At 34.7% G+C, this 21,955-nt stretch overlaps 1 protein-coding gene across 2 annotated transcripts in view; it reads left to right on the top strand.

Moving 5' to 3' along the window:
* Window positions 1-21,955, top strand: part of NMNAT3 (nicotinamide nucleotide adenylyltransferase 3) — a 151,269-nt gene that overhangs the window by 43,216 nt on the left and 86,098 nt on the right. The window contains exon 2 of one of the 2 annotated variants that reach the window (XM_074301664.1): window positions 16,698-16,814. The exons of the other annotated variant lie outside the window; for it this stretch is intronic. The gene's annotated coding sequence lies outside the window, so the exon portion shown is untranslated. The remainder of the gene's footprint in view (window positions 1-16,697; window positions 16,815-21,955) is intronic. 2 annotated transcript variants of the gene reach the window in all.

The raw sequence follows: 21,955 nt of genomic DNA, 5'->3' as shown, positions 1-21,955 counted from the left end.
AGAAATAAGTAATAGGATCAATCAATTAGGAATTACCTGAGGTCACTGGCAGGGCCAGAAGCTTGATTGCAAAGTGGTAAGGAGAGAGCAATTATCCAAGTAGAGGAATTTTTCCCAGAAATTTAGTTGTATTGTTCAGTCACATCGAGCTCTTCATTATCCCATTTAGAGTTCCCTTGGCAAAGGCATAGCTCATTTTACAGATGAGGAACTGACGCAAACAGGCGTAAGTGTCTTGCCTTATTAGCCTTTATAGTTTGTAGGTATCTGGGGCTGGACTTGAACTTATGAAGATGTCTTCCTGATTCCAAGCCCAGTGCTTTATCACTGTGCCGCCCAACTATTCTAAGAAGTTTAGTTCTGAAAGAGAAGAAAGAGATGGGAACTTATCTGAATTAAATAGAAAATTCAAATGAAGACTTAAAAAGGAAACAAAACAAAAAACTCAGGAGTCCTGAGTGAATGAACAGGAAGATTAGAAAGTGAGAAGAGGATTTAAGATATCTGAAGGAGAAGCTGAAACTGTTGACTGAACAGGACTGAACAAATCAGGAGGAAAAAGGTCAAAGGTACAGGTAGAGATTATCCTTGGTGAGGAGGAAGAGTTCTCTACATGAAGAAAGTGGGAAGGTAATAAATGACGATGGGAAATTAAGGGGACTCAAAACCAATGGCTTCAATCTTCTCAGCAAAATAGGACACTAAGGCCCTTACTTTAAGTATGTGGAAATAATCCACCTAGGGAATAAATGGATTGGTCTGCCACTCTCTCATAAATAATAGCCATAGGCAGCTTCTGTTTGTCTATGCTAGCTCAAGGAGTTGGTCTTCAAGGAATCAGATACTATCAAAGACAAACAAGCAATGTAGCTTTATCTTGGAAATAGAGGCAAGAAAACTGCTATATGTCAGTTAAATTTTTTACATAAGAGACTTGAACAACTGAATCCACACTATAGCAAAAAAAAAAAAAAAAAATTAGTTTTCCAAGTTAACCATAGGCATTACCACCATTGCAACTACTAACATAAGATTATTTCCAGCAGATGTAAAGGAGAATTTGACAGTGACTTGTAGAGTATGCACTGTATTTTTCATCAGTGACAGATAGCAGCTATATGTAGACAAAATGCATGGTAATCACATTAAGATGTTGTACCGAGAAAATTTAAAACAGCCTTTTTTTGATCTGCCACAAAGAGTAGAAAGGTCTTTTGTCTTTGTGGGCTGTGTATCTTAGAGTGAATGAGTACCTGCTGATCAAACCCAACCTAGAAAATTTATGGTAATGATTGGGGTTATGAACCACCTAAACCATCTGCTAAACTTTTCTGTCAGATGCATAGCCAATATGAAATTCCAGACTTAGCTTAATATTTTAATTTCTAATATGACAATAAGTACATTAAATCGACTGATTAAGGAGAATGATAGGGTACTCCCAAGTCATGAAACATTTGTCATAAGTATAGGGGAACATCCATATTCAGGAAACTCCTCTTAGACTTCTTATAAACACTTGAATACATAGACACACCACTTGCCTTTCCCTGTCAGAAAAATGTGCTCTACCTGAGGCAACCACAGAGGAACCCCAACATCACTATTTTCTAGATTGTCTCCTTCCTAGTCCCTTTCTTTCCTTATTAAAAAAATTATATAATATGGTAAAATATATTTGTGAATCTTTCATTTACTTGGCAATATTATTGGCACTATGTCCTATTTTGTGTAATATATACATATACACATACATATATATCTGTAACTAAATTGGTTGTTGGACATTTATTTGTCTGAATGTCCACTAAGCAGTTAGTAATGTAGGACTGAAGCTGACTAGTACTGGATACACAAACATACACACATACATGTACAAAACAATACATAATATATACTATGCCTCATCTATAGTATAATCCATTATACATAATATACAGTATAGTCATATATTTGTATTATGCACATGCATGTATATATACATGTATACATACACAGATATATGCCTACACATAGGTATACATATGCATGCATAATACATATGTATTGTGTATATATGATCATATTGTACATTATGCATAATGAATTATACTGTATATTATGGATATAACATAGATTACATAAAATATTCTTTTGTACCTGTGTGTGTGTGTATACAACTCTAGTCTGCTTCAGGCCTGCATTGTTGTTATTGTTTAGTAATGTCCAGCTCTACATAGCCCCTATGGTTTTGTCTCTAGAATTTTCTTGGCAAGTTCTTTCCATTTCCTTCTCCAGTATCTTTCAAAACCTGGTACAACCTGACCCAATCTAGATTTCTAGCCTCATTAGATATTATTCTTCACATAGTCATTTAGATCTAGTCAAACTGGCCTTCTCCCTGTTTCTCATATATTGTACTCCATTTCCCATCTCCATGGCTTTGTACTTGTAGTCCTACACCATAAAGTGCACTCCCTCCCAAATAAGCTTTATTCAATAATTTTGTATATATTTGCATTTATTTCCTGTATGTTTCTGCCTGTGTAATAGATAAAATTTATGTAGCATTTTAAAATTTGCCCAGTGTTTGTGAGATGGGTTCTGTTATTATCCCCAGTTTACAAATGGAAAAAAACTGAGGCTGAGTGGTTAAGTGAATTGTCCAAGGTCCTACAGCTAAAGTGTCTGAAAGGGGATTTGTGCTCATTTCTATTATATCATCTAGTGTACACATGTGTGTACATACATGTATTATGCGTGCACACGCACATATATGTTGCATGTGCAATTGAGTGTCCCATTTATGTCGTGTATGCACATATAGTATGCATGTGTAGTATATTATATACCTATACTGCATGTCCTGCAAATGTATACATCATATAACTTATATACATGCATATGTTAACTAGATGGCATAGGTGATAGATAAATAGTAGACACATATAAACACACACAAATATATATTTGCCAAAAAGGGGAATGTGACAAAATTATCACATCTTCATAACAATTAAAGTTCTGAAAAGCCCCAAATGGAAATGAAGTGGGAATCAGAACTCACAAGAAGGAAAGATAAAGGACAGAGATGGTGAATTAAGTTGTCCTGCCCCCATTGATTCATAGTTTTATGCTTTGTGATTGAACAGGCCCTAAAGACACGTCCCTTAGGAAACCCAACTCAGCATTGGGATGCTTTAAGACACCCATATAAGCCTTTCTAGGAATGACTGCTTAAGAAATGTGTATCCTTAGGGGTATCATTCAATACAAGTGGAGCTCAAAAACATAGATGTATTTATGGTGTTCTACCCGTACGAAAATAGAGTGTAGCATCTTATAGTAAATTTCTTAAGGTTAGGAGGGACTTATTACCCTTCTCACTTTAGTATTTGTTGACACAGGTTTTGCTTGCTATCCAGGGGTTATGGATTAAATTCTAATAGCCTCCAAAACAAACAACAAGGGGAAGTACTATCCTGAGAGCTAATTCTAATCAACAAAGAGGCACCAGTTGCTAAAGTAATTAAAAAATAAAAACTAGCCTATGGATGATGGTCAAGATTAAAAAGCACTTTCACAAGTTAATCTCATTTGTTCCTCTCAAAAGCCCCATTCAATAGATAATATTATTATCCACTTTTTACAAATGAGGAAACTGAGACTAAGAAAAGTTAAATGATAAAGAAGGAAAAAAATGGTAACTAGGAAATTTGTTTTAGACAAGGAAAGCAAAATTTCACGTATATTTTGAGGGAGCATATTTCAAAGGGCTCAGAGAAAAAAAAGAGGTGACTTCCAGTATCATAAAATATTACAAGAAATGTCATCCTTAAAAGGGGATGAGAAGCTCTCATGAATGAAATTTCAAACATAAACACAATTGAGTTCAAAAGAGAAAAAAATGTTGGCAAGCTGTCTAAAAAAGAGACTTATTGACCAAGTTAGATTCAAAAGGATGTGTATTGAAATAGACACAAGGACAGATAATGGAATATGAATACAAAAGAGGGGTATGTCCCATAAGAATTGTCAAGAACACTAAAATTGAGAATGAGCTGTGTCCAGGGATGAATGTTAAGTTTAATTAAATGAGCTTTTTCTTTATTAGCTATGTTAGAGAGAAGAAGGAGGTCAAAGTAGAGATAGGCTTGTCCACTTCTTGAGATGGATAGAATGATAATGATGAATGAAATCAAAACTCCAGAGCTTTTCTTTCTTTCTCTCTCTCTCTCTCTCTCTCTCTCTCTCTCTTTCTCTCTCCCTTTCTCTCTCTCCCTTCCTTCCTTCCTTTTTTTTCCTCAATAATAACATTTTTTTCAATAATAACATTAAATATTGCTTCATTCACAATAGATTGATTCTTCTTTCCTTTTTTGGCAGATTTACTAGATTAAGAGATTTCCATGCTATACCTAGGGTTCTAGCAAAGCATTTAACATAGTTTCTATTGCTACCTTTGGTTATAAGGTAAGGCATGGGATTTCAGCAGAATGTCTGACAAGGTTTTTCATTTTGTCCTTTTAGATAAGATGTAAAGATAGAGGTAGATTGTTAGTACGCTTGTTTAAATATAAAACTGATTAAATGGCAAAATCCAAACTGTAATTATTTGTTAATGAATCAGTGTCAAATTGGACCCTGATGGAATACTCTAAGGAACTGTACTTTTGAACATGTGCTATTTGACATTTTCCTTGAAGATATGGGTGAAGGCCTAGATGACATGCTATCAAATTTGTAAATGACACAAAGCTGAGAGTAATTACTAATATGAATGACAGAGGATAGAATGATGAGTTGAATCTAATATGAAATTTAATTGGGATAGATATAATCTTAAAAATTAATATCAAGTATAGGGTTGGGGAGATGTAGCTAGAAAACAGGTTATGAAAATAAGATCTGGTGTCCATCAGTTGGAGAATGGTTGGGTAAATTGTGGTATATGAAGGTTATGGAATATTATTGTTCTGTAAGAAATGACCAGCAGGAGGAATACAGAGAGGCCTGGAGAGACTTAAATCAACTGATGCTGAGTGAAATGAGCAGAACCAGAAGATCACTGTACACTTCAACAACAATACTGTATGAGGATGTATTCTGATGGAAGTGGAAATCTTCAACATAAAGAAGATCCAACTCACTCCCAATTGATCAATGATGGACAGAGGTAGCTACATCCAGAGAAGAAACAGTGGGAAGTGAATGTAAATTGTTAGCACTAATATCTGTCTGCCCAGGTTGCATGTACCTTCGGAATCTAATGTTTATTGTGCAACAAGAAAATGATATTCACACACATGTATTGTACCTAGACTATATTGTAACACATGTAAAATGTATGGGATTGCCTGTCATCGGGGGGAGGGAATAGAGGGAGGGGGGGTAATTTGGAAAAATGAATACAAAAATAAAAAAAAAGAAAAGAAAATAAGATCTGGGAATTTTAGTGAATTATAGTGTTTTTATATTTCAACAATGTGACCAAGATAGACTTGGGCCCCATTAAGAGAAGTTTGATATCTAGTATGAGAGAGGTAACTATCCAGCTGTGCCCTATTCTGATTAGATCACACATTATGAAGGATATTCATAAGTTGTGTCCAAAAGGTGATAGCACCAGAAACTGTGACACACAAGGATATTTAACCTTGACAAGAGAATAATTACTGGGGGCATAAAAGAGTTTAAGAAATCCATCTTGTTTTGCTTGGCCCCAGTTGTCAGAACTAAAACAAAGAATTAAAAGTTTCAGAAAGGTAGAGTTGAGCCTAATGTAAGGAAAAATTCACCAATAATTAAAGCTGGGTAGCAGCAGTAGAATGTTCTCCTTGTAGTAGTAGGAATACTTGTTAAAATCAGTAACATTCTTCTTTATCTGTTAGTTGTTCTAAGTCAATCAGCAAGCACTTATACTTTGCCAGCCACTGTGCTTAGCATATCAGGAACAAATGAATAAATGAAAAGGCCTTTGAGGTATCTTCCAACTCTGAAATGCGGTGATTCCGATTCTGTGTAAAGGCCAGGTCATTTCTGATTGGAGTCTTCAGGCTACGCTACATAGAAGAGGGAGGATTTGGCTGTGCCTAGAGAAATGAATGAGATTTCAATGGGCAGAGAGAAGAAACGATTCTCAGTTTGTGGAAAGAAAAGGGACAGAAAAGTAGTTTAGTAAAACAATAAAGAGACTGGTTTAGTTAAATTGGAAAGTTCTTTAGAGCAAAATTGGGAGACAAATGGGGAGATGCCAGACATAAGATTTTTATACTTTACTTTTCAGGTAATAGATTGAAGTTTTCTGATCAGGGGATTAATATTATGAAAGTGGTATTTTACAAAGTTTACTCTGGTGGCAATGTATAGAAAAGATTAGAAAGAACATAATACAGGAAGAGACTTTTCAAAACATTTGGAAGGTTGTTGTACTAATTCAGCTATGAAGTAGTGAGAATCCAATGACATTGGACTTGGAAAGACATAGATGAATATGAGGGACAATATTTGGATACTTATTGTCATTCTTCTTTTTTGAATCTTCATCTAGGTCACGTCCCCTAACCTTGGACGCCCTTTCTTGAATCCTTTTCTCTTCTCCTACAGATTTAGTTATTATTTTTATGCTGATAATTCTTGAAATTTACCTTTCCAGACCTAACGCCTTTGCTGACATCTCCTGATGACCAGCCTATTGGACATCTCAAACTGAATGTCCTTTATATAATATTGAACTCAACATGTCTTAAATGAATTCCTTATCTTTTCTCCCAAAATTCTTCCCTCTTCCAAACTTTTCTGTTATTGCTGAGGGTACCACCATCCTCTGGGCTTAGAATCGGAATCAGGATTCTTCCCTCTCAATCAACTTCCTTATCTGATCTATTGTCAAGGCTTGCCTGTCAGCTTTACCTTTGCAGCTTCTCTTCTATATGCTCTTCCTCTCCTCTGACACTGCTAGAGCTATGCTAAAGCTAGGGCCTTTGGATTTCTCAAATACTAGATTACTATGACCATTTACTACCATGTCTTATGTGCCTAATCCATTCCATTGATGTACCATTCTGTTTCTTAGCCAATATCAGATAGTTTTGATGATAACATTTTTGTAATACATTTTGAGATTTGGTACAATCAGTCCACAGCCTTCCTTCATATTTTTTTCATTAATTCCTTGATGTTCTTGACCTTTTGTTCTTCCAAATGTCATTTTTTTCTAATTTTATAACATAACTTTTTGATAGTTTGATTAGTATGGCAGTAAATAAGTAAATTAATTTTGGTAGAATTGTCATTTTTATTATATTGCCTTGGTTTCCTCCTAAGCAATTGAGATTTTTCCAATTGTTTAGATCTGACTTTATTTCTATATCATATAGATCCTGGGTTTATCTTTATAGGTAGCCTACATTTATTTATATTATATTATTATACATATTTAAATTATCTATAGTTATTTTAAATGGAATTTCTCTTTCTGCCTCTTGCTGCTGGACTTTTTTGGTAATATGTATATAAATGCTGATGATTTATAAGGATTTATTTTATATTCTGCAACTTTGCTATAAAGTTATTAATTTAAACAAATTCTAGGTGATCACTTAACCCCAATTGCCTCAAAAATAGTTATTAATTATTATAAGTAGTTTTTAGCTCATTCTCTAGAATTCTTTAAGTATACTATCCTATCATCTACAAAGAATGATTAATTTTATTTCCTCACTATCCTAATTTTTAATTTATTTTTATTTTTTTACTTCTATAGTTAAAATTTCTAGTAGAATATTTAATAATAGTGGGATTAATGGGCATTCTTGCTTTGCCCCTGATATTATTGGGGAAAATTTAGCTTATCTTCTTATAGGTAATGCTTATTTATACCTTCAAATATATATATGTATATATGTGCATATATATATATGTATGTATATATATATATATGTTCCATTTTTTTTTTTTTTTTGCTTTCTGGTGGTTTTTTTAATAATAGGAATGAATATTGTATTTTGTTAAAAAGTTTTTTCTTGCATCTATTGAGATAATTGTATGATTTTTACGGTTTTAGTTATTGATATGGTCAATTATGTTGATAGATTTCCTAATATTGAATTAGCTCTTCATTCCTTGTCTAAATCTACTTAGTCATAGTATAGGATTCTTCTGATATATTGTTTCAATGTCCTTGCTAGTGTTTTGTTTAAATTTTTTTGCATAGATATTTATTAGGGAAATTGGATAGTCTTCTTTCTCTATTTTTGCCAGATATCAGTACCATATTTATGTTATGAAAAGAACTTGGTAGAATTTTTTTCTTCATCTATATTTCCAAATAGTTTATATAGTTTTGGAATTAATTGCTCTTTAAATGTCTGGTAGAATTCACTTTGTGAACCCATCTGGCCCTGGGGATTTTTTCTTAGGGAGTTCATTGATGACTTTTTGAATTTCTTTTTTCTAATATAGGGTTGTTTTCTTTTTTTTTTCTCCTGTTAGTCTGAGCAGTTTATATTTTTGTAAGTATTCATTGATTTCAATGTAATTTTTTAAAGGACATTTTAAACTCCCTACTCAGTAAACTCCAATGGTTCCCTGTCACCTTCAGGATCAAATAAAAAATTCTGTTTGACATTATAACTTGCTTAGAAGCATAAGGAAAAGAAATGAGTCAAAAGTGACTGAGCTTTAATCCCATGTTGCGTAAATTGCTTTAATTATTAAATCATTTCCATTCACAAAATTAGGGAAGTTGAAAGCAGAAGCTGGTTTTGTGAATGATTGGCTCTTCTCATACTGGGAAGTGTCTTAAAAAAAAATCCTGACAGCCATAGGCTTGCCTTACTTCCTAGATTACCTCATAAATAGTTCCCTGTTTACCAGTGCATCATATTGATTTTCCTGTTTATCTGTTCAGATGTTTAACCTATTGCTTTGCCTTAATCTTCTGTAACTTTATGCTCCTTAACCTTGTCATGTCTTTTAAATTTCAGATTCACTACTTTTTATGGTGACCTCTGATGCAAGTAACCAAGTAAAAGGAAGGAAAATGCTGTTATTTTTGGCAATTTACATAGTCTGGAAGTTTTTCTTTCTTTCCCTCTATTTCTCTCTCCTTCTGTCTTCTGTTTTCCTTTTTCTCTCTTTCTTTTTCCCCTCCTGTCTTTTTCTTTCTTATTTGCTGAGTAGTTTGCTTTCTTTTTCATGGATGACAATATATTTTCACTAATTTCTCCTATATGATATTTGGAATTCTGAAAAATTCATATATTTCATTACATATTATGATAAATAAATATCCATATCTACCCAAAGATACTTTATTTCTTGGAGACAGTTGGACTGGTTTCACAAGCATTTGTTAAGTGTTTACTGTGTACTTGCCTCTGGAAATAAAATAACAAAAAAGAAAGGAAGGAAGGAAGGAAGGAAGGAAGGAAGGAAGGAAGGAAGGAAGGAAGGAAGGAAGGAAGGAAGGAAGGAAGGAAGGAAGGAAGGAAGGAAGGAAGGAAGGAAGGAAATTTTGCCTGGCTTAAGGAATTTACATTTTACTATAGGAAGGGAAAGGAGGGAAAATCATAACATGTACAGAGTTAAGTAAGTACATAAAATGTGCAAAATAAATGTAAATAAATCTGTGGAGTGAGGGATGATTCTAATTAAGAGCATTAGACAAACTCAGAATTTGAGCTGAGCCTTGAAGAGATTCCAACAAATCTAGGAGAAATTTCTGAAATTACATATAGTCATGAAAGTCAAGAAATCCTCTCTTTTACTTGCAAAACCATTTGTCATGTAAAGGATAAAAGATTTATCTCTTGAGAAAAAAAAAAGAGAGACTGATGTCATTGATATATATTTGCTGAGGAAATTGGGATTAAGAGACTTGCCCAGGGTCATACAGCTAGGATGTGTTAAGTATCTGAGACCAAATTGTACTTAGGTCCTCCTGATTTCAGGGTTGATGCTCTATCCACTGTGCCACTTTGCTGCCTCTAGATAATTTCTTAGAAGTCACTAATGTTCCCAGTACGCTACAGTATACAATAAAATAAAGTAAAATAATTCTGTCACAGTTAAAAGTTTATGGGGCTATTCTAAGACCAAACAAAATAGTGACTTTCCCTCTTAGTGCCACCTACCTCTCTACTTTTTTTTAAACCAGGAAAGAACTCAATAGCAGCCACTTTATTTGATATACCTGGTTTCAACCAGTGTATTCTGTGAAGGAGGTATTTGTATTTTAAACTTTACTCTGTAATTATGGAATAAATTACATTGTGCCCCATTAAAGGGATTTGAAGGATCAGTAAGTATATGGGGCAAACATTTGAGGTGTTAAGGAGAATTTCCTGATTATTTTAAAATTATACTGCAACTACTCTTCCTAAGGTTCTGAAGATAAGCCGGCCTTATTCAATGAAAGGTAGAAAGCAGAGCCATAAAGGACGGTTGATTTTTAAAAAGGCAACATAGTATAGTGGAATAAACTGTGAATTTAGAGTCAGAGGAAATGAGTGTGAATTTTGAAATGTATTTACAACCTGAATTACCTTAGAGAAGAAGGCAGCTAGGTAGCACAGTAGATACAGGTAAAGAGAATTGTCCTGTGACCATCACAGGATGCGCTCAGCGCTCTCTCTCTCTCTCTCTCTCTCTCTCTCTCTCTCTCTCTCTCTCTCTCTCTCTCTCTCTCTCTCTCTCTCTCTTCTCTTCTTTCCTCTTTCTCTCCTCTCTCTCTCTCTCTCTCTCTCTCTCTCTCTTCTCTCTCTCTCTCTCTCTCTCTCTCTCTCTCTCTCTTTCTCTCTCTTCTCTTCTTTCCTCTTTCTCTCCTCTCTCTCTCTCTTCTCTCCTCTCTCCTCTCTCCTCTCTCCTCTCTCCTCTCTCCTCTCTCCTCTCTCCTCTCTCCTCTCTCCTCTCTCCTCTCTCCTCTCTCCTCTCTCCTCTCTCCTCTCTCCTCTCTCCTCTCTCCTCTCTCCTCTCTCCTCTCTCCTCTCTCCCCTCTCCCCTCTCCCCTCTCTCCTCTCTCCTCTCTCCTCTCTCCCCTCTCTCCTCTCTCCTCTCTCCTCTCTCTCCTCTCTCTCCTCTCTCCTCTCTCCTCCTCTCTCTCCTCTCTCTCCTCTCTCTCCTCTTTCTCCTCTCTCTCCTCTCTCCTCTCTCCTCTCTCCTCTCTCCTCTCTCTCTCTCATATTGCCAGAGATACTTCAGTATTTGGGAAACTCTAATGGAGAATGTGGAGAGGAGAGAGATTAGACTAACTACAAACTGAACGCCTACAATTTGTGCTGACCGCATTGTTGTATGCCTGTATAACCTACACATTCTACTAGCGCTATGCCACCAAACTGAATCCCTTCCATTTGAATTGTTCAGTCTTCCTAAGATCCCCTGGCACAATAGATACCAAACATTGAGGTCCTTTCTCAAGCTGCACTGCCAAGCATTCCAGCTCCACTGCAAAGAGCACAACTCCGCTGGGCTGGCCACCATGTTCATGCCAAATGTATGCTTGTCCAAAAAAACTATTTTATGAAGAACTCACCCAGGATAAGTGCTCACAAAGTGGTCAGAAAACGCGATAAAAGGACACACCCAAGGCATTTCTTAGGAACTTTAGAATCAATTGTATGACATGAGAGACATTGGCACAGGATCACCCAGGATGGAGTGCCCTCATCAGAGAAGGTGCTGTGCTCTATGACCATAGTAGAACTGAATTAGCCCAAAGGAAATGCAAAATATACAAAGGTAGAGAAGTCACCCAAATGTTTATATGGACTATTTGTGTCCGACATGTAGCAGAGTGCTCCAAGATTTTGTTGATCTGATCAGCCGTAGTCAGACAGTGTATTCCAACATAGTGATGTTATTTTGGTCCTCTTTGAAAAGGAAGGACAATAACAACAGATAAAGCCCCAGGCCTGGAATGAGGAAGCTCATCTTCCTGAGTTCAAATGTGACCTTAGAAACTTACTAGCTGTGTGACCTTGAGCAAGTCACTTAACTCTTTTTTCCTCATTTTCTTCATCTGTGAAATGAATTGAAGAAGGAAATTGCAAACCACCCCAGTAGTCTTCACCAAGAAACCCCCCAATGGAGTCACAAAGAATGATTCAATTGAAAACAACAAATCTTTGGAACTCCAGTTTCCTCATATGTAAAATGAAGTTTGACTAAATGATATGTGAGGACCCTTGATTTTGTAAATCTAGGAATCTGTGATTCTCCCCAGACTCTCACCTTTTCTTCTCTGGCAAAGAAGGGCCATATGTAGCTTCAGCATCTAGAAATCTCATTGTTAGGTATTAATTGGAGTGGAAGATTACTTTCTCTACTAGCTTCTCTACTGTCTACTTTAATGCCTCTCCCGTATTCATATCCACAAAGATATGCTGTTAACTCCAGCCACATCATCCATAGTTTGAAATCCTCCTAAATCTTTTGAGCAATAGCAGAGGTAACTGGTCATATTATCTATGGACCCCCTTTAGATGAGTGAGTGGACAAATCAGAGTAGGGAAGAAGAAAATTAGAGAAGAGAGCATGATATCTTAGTTCTGGTCCATCTAGGGGAATACAATGATGTAGAGACCAATTGCTAAGATCTTTTTCTTTGAAAGTGAGAACATTGATAACAAATGGCCACAATGAACATTCATTTGTATGAGTTATTGACGAAAATTGAAAATGACAACAATTATAGATTCTGAGGAGCTAAAAGGGAAAAAAGTAAAAATTTTGTTTATATAAAAATATTAGTGATTGTCACTTAAGTGAAGCTGCTTGCCATTTATTCCTTGTTTTCATGCAGCAAAATGACAATTATATTTATCATTAAATATGTACCTGGTTAATTGTCAGTTTAAATTTCCAGTTCCTGTACAAATATGCTCTACAATCTGATATTACTCCACTTTTCTAGCTACAGTTTACTACTGTGTATCCTCTGTACTTACGTGTACTTTATCTTCTCCATATCTTTTCCCACCCTGTTCCGTATACCTAGGTCATTCACTACATCCTGTCCTCTTGTCATAATCAGTCATCTTGGCATTTGTTCTGCCACTGGACTTCATGTAGAAGAAGGAATAAGGCTGAGGACTTTTGCAGTTCTCCCTCACTTAAATCCAAGTCATGTGCAAGTCAAGACAATGCCCTATGATGTCATCATAGGCCTCTTTGAAATACAGAACTACAAGTCTGTGCCTAGAACACCATCCTTTTCTGTCTTTACTTGTTAAAATCCTCCCTAGCCTTCAAGATAAAACTCAGATCTTCCTTCCTGCATGTTTTCCCTGAGCCTTCCAGTTGAATGTGACTATAGGATCAGAGATTAGGAGCTGGAAAGAACCTGAGAAGCCATGTAATCAAGCTTTATTTTTACAAGTGAGAAAACTGAAGCTTTCAGTGACATAAAGATTTATCCAGGGTCATACAGCTACTAAGTATCAAAATCAGGATTTGGACACAGATCTTTCTAACTCCAACTTCAGCACTAGATCCACTATACCATGTTGACTCTCATTTTTTCCTTCTTCAGGCTGGTTACATCTCTCTCCTAACAGGTCTTCTGCATCTCTATTCTTGTTATCTCCTGGAGGACATTTGTATCTTCAGTGTTCAACATACAGTAAACATTTAATAAATGCTTCTTTATTCATTTCAATCTAATCTTTGTACCAAAATCACATCATCTCAAAGTTGAAAGGAGCCCCATAGCCCAGATAGTCCAACCTATCAATGAATAAGAATCTCCAAAACATTTCTAACAAGTGCTTGTCCAATCATTGCTCCAAAATATCTACTTAGAGAGGAAACCACTACTTTCTAGACAATTATTCTAGACAATTTATTATGTTTTGGGATAGTTCTAATTGTTAGGAAGTCTCTGTTTACATAGCCTAAATTTCTTTCTTTGCCACAGCTCTTTATAGCCAAGCAGAACAGTCTAACCTCTCTTTTATATGGTAGTATTTCAGACACTTGAAGATGACCATTTTGACCCTTCTAAATCTCCTCTTTTCCAGGTTAAGCATAGTGAATTCCTTCAATCTGCCTTTCTGTGAATCTTCACTTTCTTGTTCATTTGCTTCTCAATCTGTCAAGTTTATTACTCTTTCCTAAAATGTGAAACCCATAGCTAAACACCATACTTCAGTTTCTGACCTTATTAGGATAATGTGCATCTGGGTTATCTCCCTAGTCCTAGTTACTGTGCCTTTCTTAAAATACATCTTAGGATCAAATTAGTTTTTGTTTTATATATTTTTGGCTATCTAGTCACACAATTGACACATGCTGAGTTTGTAATCCACTTAAATCCCTGATCTTTCTCAGATTAACTGTTGTGATGTTGATTTTTTTGAAACCATGTACAATTTAATTTTTTTTCCTAGTAAACTTCATCTTGTGTAGTGTATATGGGAAAGTAGGTATATAGGTTAGTAGTTGTTGATAATCTTTTAATCACTTTTTTCAGTATTAATAAGGTCCAATAGTTTTTTCTCTTCTTGGGTATCCTTCAAACCCTTTCAAATACTGATAAAAATATTAGTAGAGAGCAGATTTTTCACGAGTAATATTCTACAGTGGACTACTTTTTTATCATCATAAAGTTGACTGAAAGATGTAGTCCACCTAGGCTGAGTAAGTATTTCAAGGACATTTAGGTAGTCTCATATCTCATTACCTATTTTGGTTATTGCTAAGATTCTATTAGTTATTTTTGTTCTTTTCAAAACCATTCCCTTTGATAGAGAAAAGAGAAACAAATTAATTTGTGATAATATGTATTCTTACCAGATCGTTTCAGGTATATTCTAAATCTGGCAGCCTCATTTCTGTCCACATAAATCAACACTGCCAAAATGATCTTTTTTATGCAGAGATTTGGCCATGTTCACCTTCTGCTGAAATAAACCTTTATTGATAACTAGTTGCTTGCTGAGTAAATTTCAAACTCCTTTTCTTGGTATTCAAGAGCCTCTAAAATCTAATGCTATCCTGGATTCTACCATTATTTCATATTACTCTACTTTGTAAACAGCCAAAGTTGGAAATTTTCTTTCCTGCCTTGTGCTATGTACATTCTCATTTTTGTCTGGAATGCCCTCTGACTTCCTCTTTGTTGAATTCTTACTAATCTTTTAAAACAAAGTTAAAATGCTTTTCCTTGATGATTGTACTAATTCTCCTACTGATAATATGTCTTATCCTTAAACTCATATGTTTGTTTTTAAATTCTCTAATGTATTTATGCACTGATTTATATTTTATTTATGTTTGGATCATTTTCACTAAATGATAAGGTCCGCAAGGGAAAAGATAGTATTTTTAAAAATTACTTATTTCCCTCAGTGACTAGGACAGTGTTCTCTAAATAGAAGGTTATTAATAAATATTTGCTTTTTTTCTTGAGTATGATTGCAACATTCAACTGCTTATACTAAAATTTGTGAGCTTGCTCATCAATATAATCAGCAACAGTAAAAGGTATCAAATATTGCTCTAATATTTAATTCTTTAGGTAAAAATAAGCATATCCATCTCATTAAGATGCAAGTCTCTTTTCCTCTTTATTAATGGTAAAATTATATGTATACTAAAGAATTGTTTTAAAATAATTTTTTTTCTGATTTATCATTAGTAAATGTTTGATTTGTATATCTATTTTATATACTTAGAGTCATGTAAAAATTTATTGGGTAAAAGGAATTGTAAATGAAAAAAGATTAAGAAGTCCTGACATGAACAACTATGGACCAACAAGAGATAAAGAGAGGATAACTTGAAGGTTATCTTTTACCAAATCCTTCAGAGTCACGATTGCTCAAAATGAGAAAACAAGTCTCAGAAATTCAGTCAGTTTTTCCTTATTCATTTTGGGAGAAAGAACAAGAAATGTCACTATTTTAGAAAATTAATCTATCATCAGTTGACCACTCCATTTTGAAACTTTAGTTTGTTTGGATCTTATGACAATAACTTACATCTCTTCTTCCTCTATGTTCCTCTTTCTTACTTCCTATTTACCATTTAAATCTGAATAGTTACCATGATTAAATTTTCAATTATTGGGGAATGTGTTTTGTAATTGCTGAAGCACTATACTAATGTAAAATATTATCATTCACATGTGTATACCTAATCTTTCTAACTAAATTATCAGCAGTTTGAGAGGTAAGACTGATCTCTATGTGTGTCATTAAACCTTGTATGGAACTTAGTACTTTGTAATTGTTAGATAAATATTTGTTGATTAAATTCACTTTGAATGACATTCTTTAGAATTCCTTATAAAGTAAAACTTTAGTTAAGTAAACCTTCTCCACATTTCAATTTGATTAAATATTCATTAAGTATTTGCTATATATAGGACGTTACTGAGCATAAAAGATACAAATATAAATTTAGATGTTGTTCTAAATTTAAAGAGTTTACTATCTGTTAGTGCAGTTAGCATATATACACAAGTTATTGTAATACAAATTCAGTAATAATTATAAAAGAGATGGTGCTTCTAGCTTATAGCCCTGAGCAGATTTTTTTGTTCTTGAAGGGCCATGGTCAAATGATTTGTGAAGGTCATGGCAAATTTTTGCAGCTTAGAGGCAGGGTTTCCATAGCCCTAGAAATATCTGTACTTTGCTTCCTGATTTGTAACTAACTTTCTGGACTGAATCTATAGCCCAGCAAATAGATTTTTACTTTATCTTTGTCCCTAGGATTTTAGAATTTTGCAATCCCTGGTACTAATCCAAGTTATCCTAAGTGGTACAGTGGAAGAAATCAGAGACCTAAAGTAAATCCAGTTCATCCATTTAAAACCTGTGTGACCTTTGGTAAGATACTTCTCCTCTGTTTGTTTTAGTTTCCTCAAGTATAAAATGGGATTATTAATAGCATCTACCTTATAGAGTTGATATGAATTAATATAATATTTTGCAAATGAAATATTTTGCAAACTGCATAGTCCAGGGTTTGATACATAATATGTACTTAATAAATGTTTGTTCCCTTTTTTTCCTCTCTCAATTGGTATCCTGCCTCCTTTGCTTCAGATGGGGCCTTTGTGCCCTTGCTCCCCGCCATGAATGTGCCTACATATATTTGGCCTAACTTCAGAAGGAAATGATCATTTGTATTTATATTTTAAGAATAAGGCACATTAAATGTTTGATCTGATGTTATGTCAAATTAAAATAATTCCCTTTCTTTAAGACCCAACTCAAGATCCATCTCCTTCATAAAATTTTCCAGTATTCTTTTAGTGTGGAACTTTCTCCTTGAATTTCTTATAGTGTATTGTATGTTCATGGGGAGAAGTGCTAGGAGCTCATGTAAGACTTCCTTGGATACAGATATTTAGAAAAGGGCTTGACCATTTAAGTTCTCTGGTTATATCCAGCAGATCATTACAATAAATCTGATTAAAGTTTAGGAATTATAATATTTATTGTTTGTAGAAGAACCCATCAGGCATCCAAATTCAGGTTGTCATGAATGTATCTTTTTTTGGATTGTGATATTCAATTTTGTGAATAATAATGTAATGCCATACTGAATCTAGAAGGCCTCAAATTCATTGCTATATCTTCCTTCTCCCCTCTCCTAGTCTACATTCTGGTGAATAAGAGAGAGGAGGGAGGAAGGAAGAGGGAGAGGGAGGGGGAGGGAGAAAGCAACAAAAATCTGAGTTACTAGCATCAAGTGCTGATGGCATTCACCATTTTGTAGTTATGGTAAAGAGTCTTCACTTTTTATCAAATAGTATCAGGCTGAACATTATGAGGAGAGAGCCAGTATAACTCCTTTCCAGTTTCAGTATGTAGCAAATCTTCTCCAAAACATTTAAGAAGTAACATAAGCACAGATCACAAGTGGGCATGAAAGAGTCCCATTGGAAGGAGTAATTACTCTGCCAGTGAAATAAATGGACTTTAGAAGACTGATTGAGTATCCCCATGAAAATGTTCAGCCAGAAACTGGAAGTGGAGAGGTGAGGATCAAGGAATGATAATTTTGATTTAGAAGTCATCCACATATAAGTGATTATGAAATTCATGGGAATTCAGCTGTTAAACTGTCACCTATTATATCTTCTATTTTCATACTTTCTCGCTTCAAGATGATACCTCTATTAGCTATGTTCTTTTTCTGAATTATTTCTCTGATTTTTTGTGACCTAGAAAAACAAATAACCAAACTGATGTAAGTAAATATATATAAATTAAGAACAGAGATTATGTAGACCAGTCAAACCATAAAAAGTTGACCAAATAATGATGATAACTTTGGCCAGCCAGGGAAAATGCTTGCAATTTGATAGTTTAATAGTGGTAGCTAAATGATTCAGTAGATAGAATACTTGTTTTCCTGAGTTCAGATCAGACACTCAGTAGTTGTGTTACATCAGGCAACTCACTTAGCCTTATTTGCCTCATTTTTGTCATTTGTAATATAACCTACATAAGGAAATGACAAATTACCCCAGTGCCTTTACCAAGAGAACCCTAAAGGAGGTCACAAAGAGTCATACACAATTGAACAAAAGCAAGAGTCAGATTCTGAGTAAGTCGTAAAGGACTGGAATAAGGTGAATAAATATGAGCATATGTGTTCTGTATGGTAATTTTGCCTGTGTAGCTCTTTTTAAATATATATCTGGGTTTATGACCATGTTAGGTATAGTTGAAATTTCCAGAATACTGACATGATAAATAAAATGTGACAGTATATTCTTTTTTTTTCTTTTTTTTTTAAATTTTTTTTATTATATATATATATATATTTTTTATAATATTATCCCTTGTATTCATTTTTCCAAATTACCCCCCCTCCCTCTATTCCCTCCCCCCGATGACAGGCAATCCCATACATTTTACATGTGTTATAATATAACGTAGATACAATACATGTGTGTAAATACCATTTTCTTGTTGCACAATAAGCATTAGATTCCGAAGGTACATGTAACCTGGGCAGACAGATATTAGTGCTAACAATTTACATTCACTTCCCAGTGTTTCTTCTCTGGGTGTAGCTACCTCTGTCCATCATTGATCAACTGGAAGTGAGTTGGATCTTCTTTATGTTGAAGATTTCCACTTCCATCAGAATTCATCCTCATACAGTATTGTTGTTGAAGTGTACAGTGATCTTCTGGTTCTGCTCATTTCACTCAGCATCAGTTGATTTAAGTCTCTCCAAGCCTCTCTGTATTCCTCCTGCTGGTCATTTCTTACAGAGCAATAATATTCCATAACCTTCATATACCACAATTTACCCAACCATTCTCCAACTGATGGACATCCATTCATCTTCCAGTTTCTAGCTACAACAAAAAGAGCTGCCACAAACATTTTGGCACATATATGTCTCTTTCCGCTCTTTAGTATTTCTTTGGGATATAATCCCAGTAGTAGCGCTGCTGGGTCAAAGGGTACGCACAGTTTGATAACTTTTTGGGCATAATTCCAGATTGCTCTCCAGAATGGCTGGATTCTTTCGCAACTTCACCAGCAATGTATTAGTGTCCCAATTTCCCCACATCCCCTCCAACATTTATCATTATTTGTTCCTGTCATCTTAGCCAATCTGACAGGTGTGTAGTGGTATCTCAGAGTGGTCTTAATTTGCATTTCTCTGATCAGTAGTGATTTGGAACACTCTTTCATGTGAGTGGATATAGTTTCAATTTCTTCCTCTGAGAATTTGTGACAGTATATTCTTAAGGAATCTAATTCCAAGATTGAATTTTTGAACTTGTTGACAAACTTATTGTTTTCCAACATGCATGTACTTTCACTTGAAAACTTTAAAAACTCTAAAACCTGGAAGTAGCCCAAGTCATTTGAGATTTTGCTAACTTGAAAATATCAGAATATTGTGTCTACAAATTAGAATTATAGTAACTCAATTTTGAGGCACAGTTATTATTTGGAAAAAACTCATCGAGGGATGTAAACTCTCTGAAAAGGATTATTCTTCATTTTTATCAAGTATCAGAAAACAGTTAAAACTGCCCAACCATATGGCCAATAGCCATTCAATAGAGAGTCCAATAATTCAACATAATGAATCAGTTTCTAAGAGAAGGCAATAGTGTGGGTTGTTTTGTTATTGAACCATAGAAAAGTAGATTTACTCTTAGAGGTTTCATCCTTTTATATTCTATATTCAGTTTTTCCTCCATAGAAAACTGCTACATTTAAAAGTTATTAAATTCATATTTTAGAAAATCAATTACTGTTATTTTCTTGTATTTTTTTCTTCAAACAATTTTAAATCAAGTCTGCACATCTAAAATAGATTCAACTAGGGCAATATATCTATCAATATAGATACATGGAATGCATTTGCATGTGTGTTGTTGCATAAATATATACATCATATGGTAAATATCTACTTAATTTAATTACATGTATAAATATACTTATATAAATATGTATATACTATGTGTGTTTGTGTGTATATGCATTCTGACCACTCATTTTCAGTTTCTTGAGCTATATTGTTCAGTCATTTCGGTCATAACTGATTTTTTGTGACACCATTTGGGATTTTCTTGGCAAGGATATTGGAGTGGTTTGCATTTCCTTCTTCATCTCATTTTATAGATTAGGAGACTGAGGCAAATAGGGTTAAGTGAGCTGTCCAGAGTCACTCATCTATTAAGTTACTAAGGTAAGATTTGAACTCAGGAAGATGACTTTTCCTAACTCCAGATCCAGCACTCTCTCTAATGCACCACCTACCTTCCCCTATGCTATATGTGGGGGGGGGAGGGAAAGGTATGTCTATAAATAAATATATGAATATGTGAATTTATATATGCAATTATATATAATTTTTGTGCTGTTACATGTGTATACTCATATATACACATATATTGTCCTAGTTGAAATGTGTGACACACACACACACACACACACACACATCTTTTATATTATGAGTTTGTCCAATGTTGGAATTGATGAAAGAGTTATATAAATAATAAATATAGGGAAACTTTTTAACTTTTTTTTTTTTTTTTTTTTTTTTTGCTGAGGCAGTTGAGGTTAAGTGACTTGCCCAGGGTCACACAGCTAGGAAATGTTAAGTGTCTGAGACCAGATTTGAACTCGGGTCCTCCTGAATTCAGGGCTGGTGTTCTATCCACTGTGCTATCAATGTGCCCCAACTTTTTAATTCTGAAATGAGAACCTTCTTAAAGTGAATATATACTTCTCTGCCTGATTAGAAAGCATAATGAACTTAATATAATCATTTCTTGATGATAGTTTGTCATGATGAGCAGCAGCTATTGCACTGTCCAAAGATATAGGCTTTAACTGTAAATGCAGGTGCAAATGTAGCTAGTATATGTAGGGCTGAAGAGTGCTGAAAAATATTGGAGACAATAATACTATTGTGTATTAGATAGCACAATGGCTTTGGAGTTAGGAATTCAGTTAGGAATCAAATCCTGCCTTTGATAGCCACTACAAACATGACCTTGGGACCCCATTTGAACTTGGAGAAGTACTTTTATTACTCCATTACTTGCAGCCGGATTTGAACTCAGGTGCTCCAGACTTCAGTTTTATCCGCTGTACCATCTAGCTACCCCTCTTCCATTACTTGAGAGAATAACCCAACCCCATTTTTCTGGCAATTCTCAGATAATTTAGAAGTATCCTGTAAGTGTAAAATGGCCTTTGCTTTTTGCTCTTCTTTTAAAACCCAATCACTTTTTATTGTTGTTGTTTTTCAGCCATTGCCCAATTATCTTGGAAAAGCTTATCTATTTTTGTCCCTTCTTTCCCTGTACTCTTCTGCATCTGGAAATGTGGTTTTCTTCTTTATTACATATTAACCTCCTACTTAATCCCCTATGGCCCCTAATTTCCTTGTTGAATTTGATGCATTTCTATACCAATTTTCTTGTTTAACTCACTCAATACCCTTTTCAGGACATTAAGGTACTGAAAGGATTTTTTGT

Source organism: Sminthopsis crassicaudata, chromosome 3, assembly GCF_048593235.1.
Source record: "Sminthopsis crassicaudata isolate SCR6 chromosome 3, ASM4859323v1, whole genome shotgun sequence".
Classification (NCBI taxonomy): domain Eukaryota; kingdom Metazoa; phylum Chordata; class Mammalia; order Dasyuromorphia; family Dasyuridae; genus Sminthopsis; species Sminthopsis crassicaudata.
Note: the sequence above shows the minus strand (reverse complement) of the source record. Positions and strands in the feature narration are given on the sequence as shown.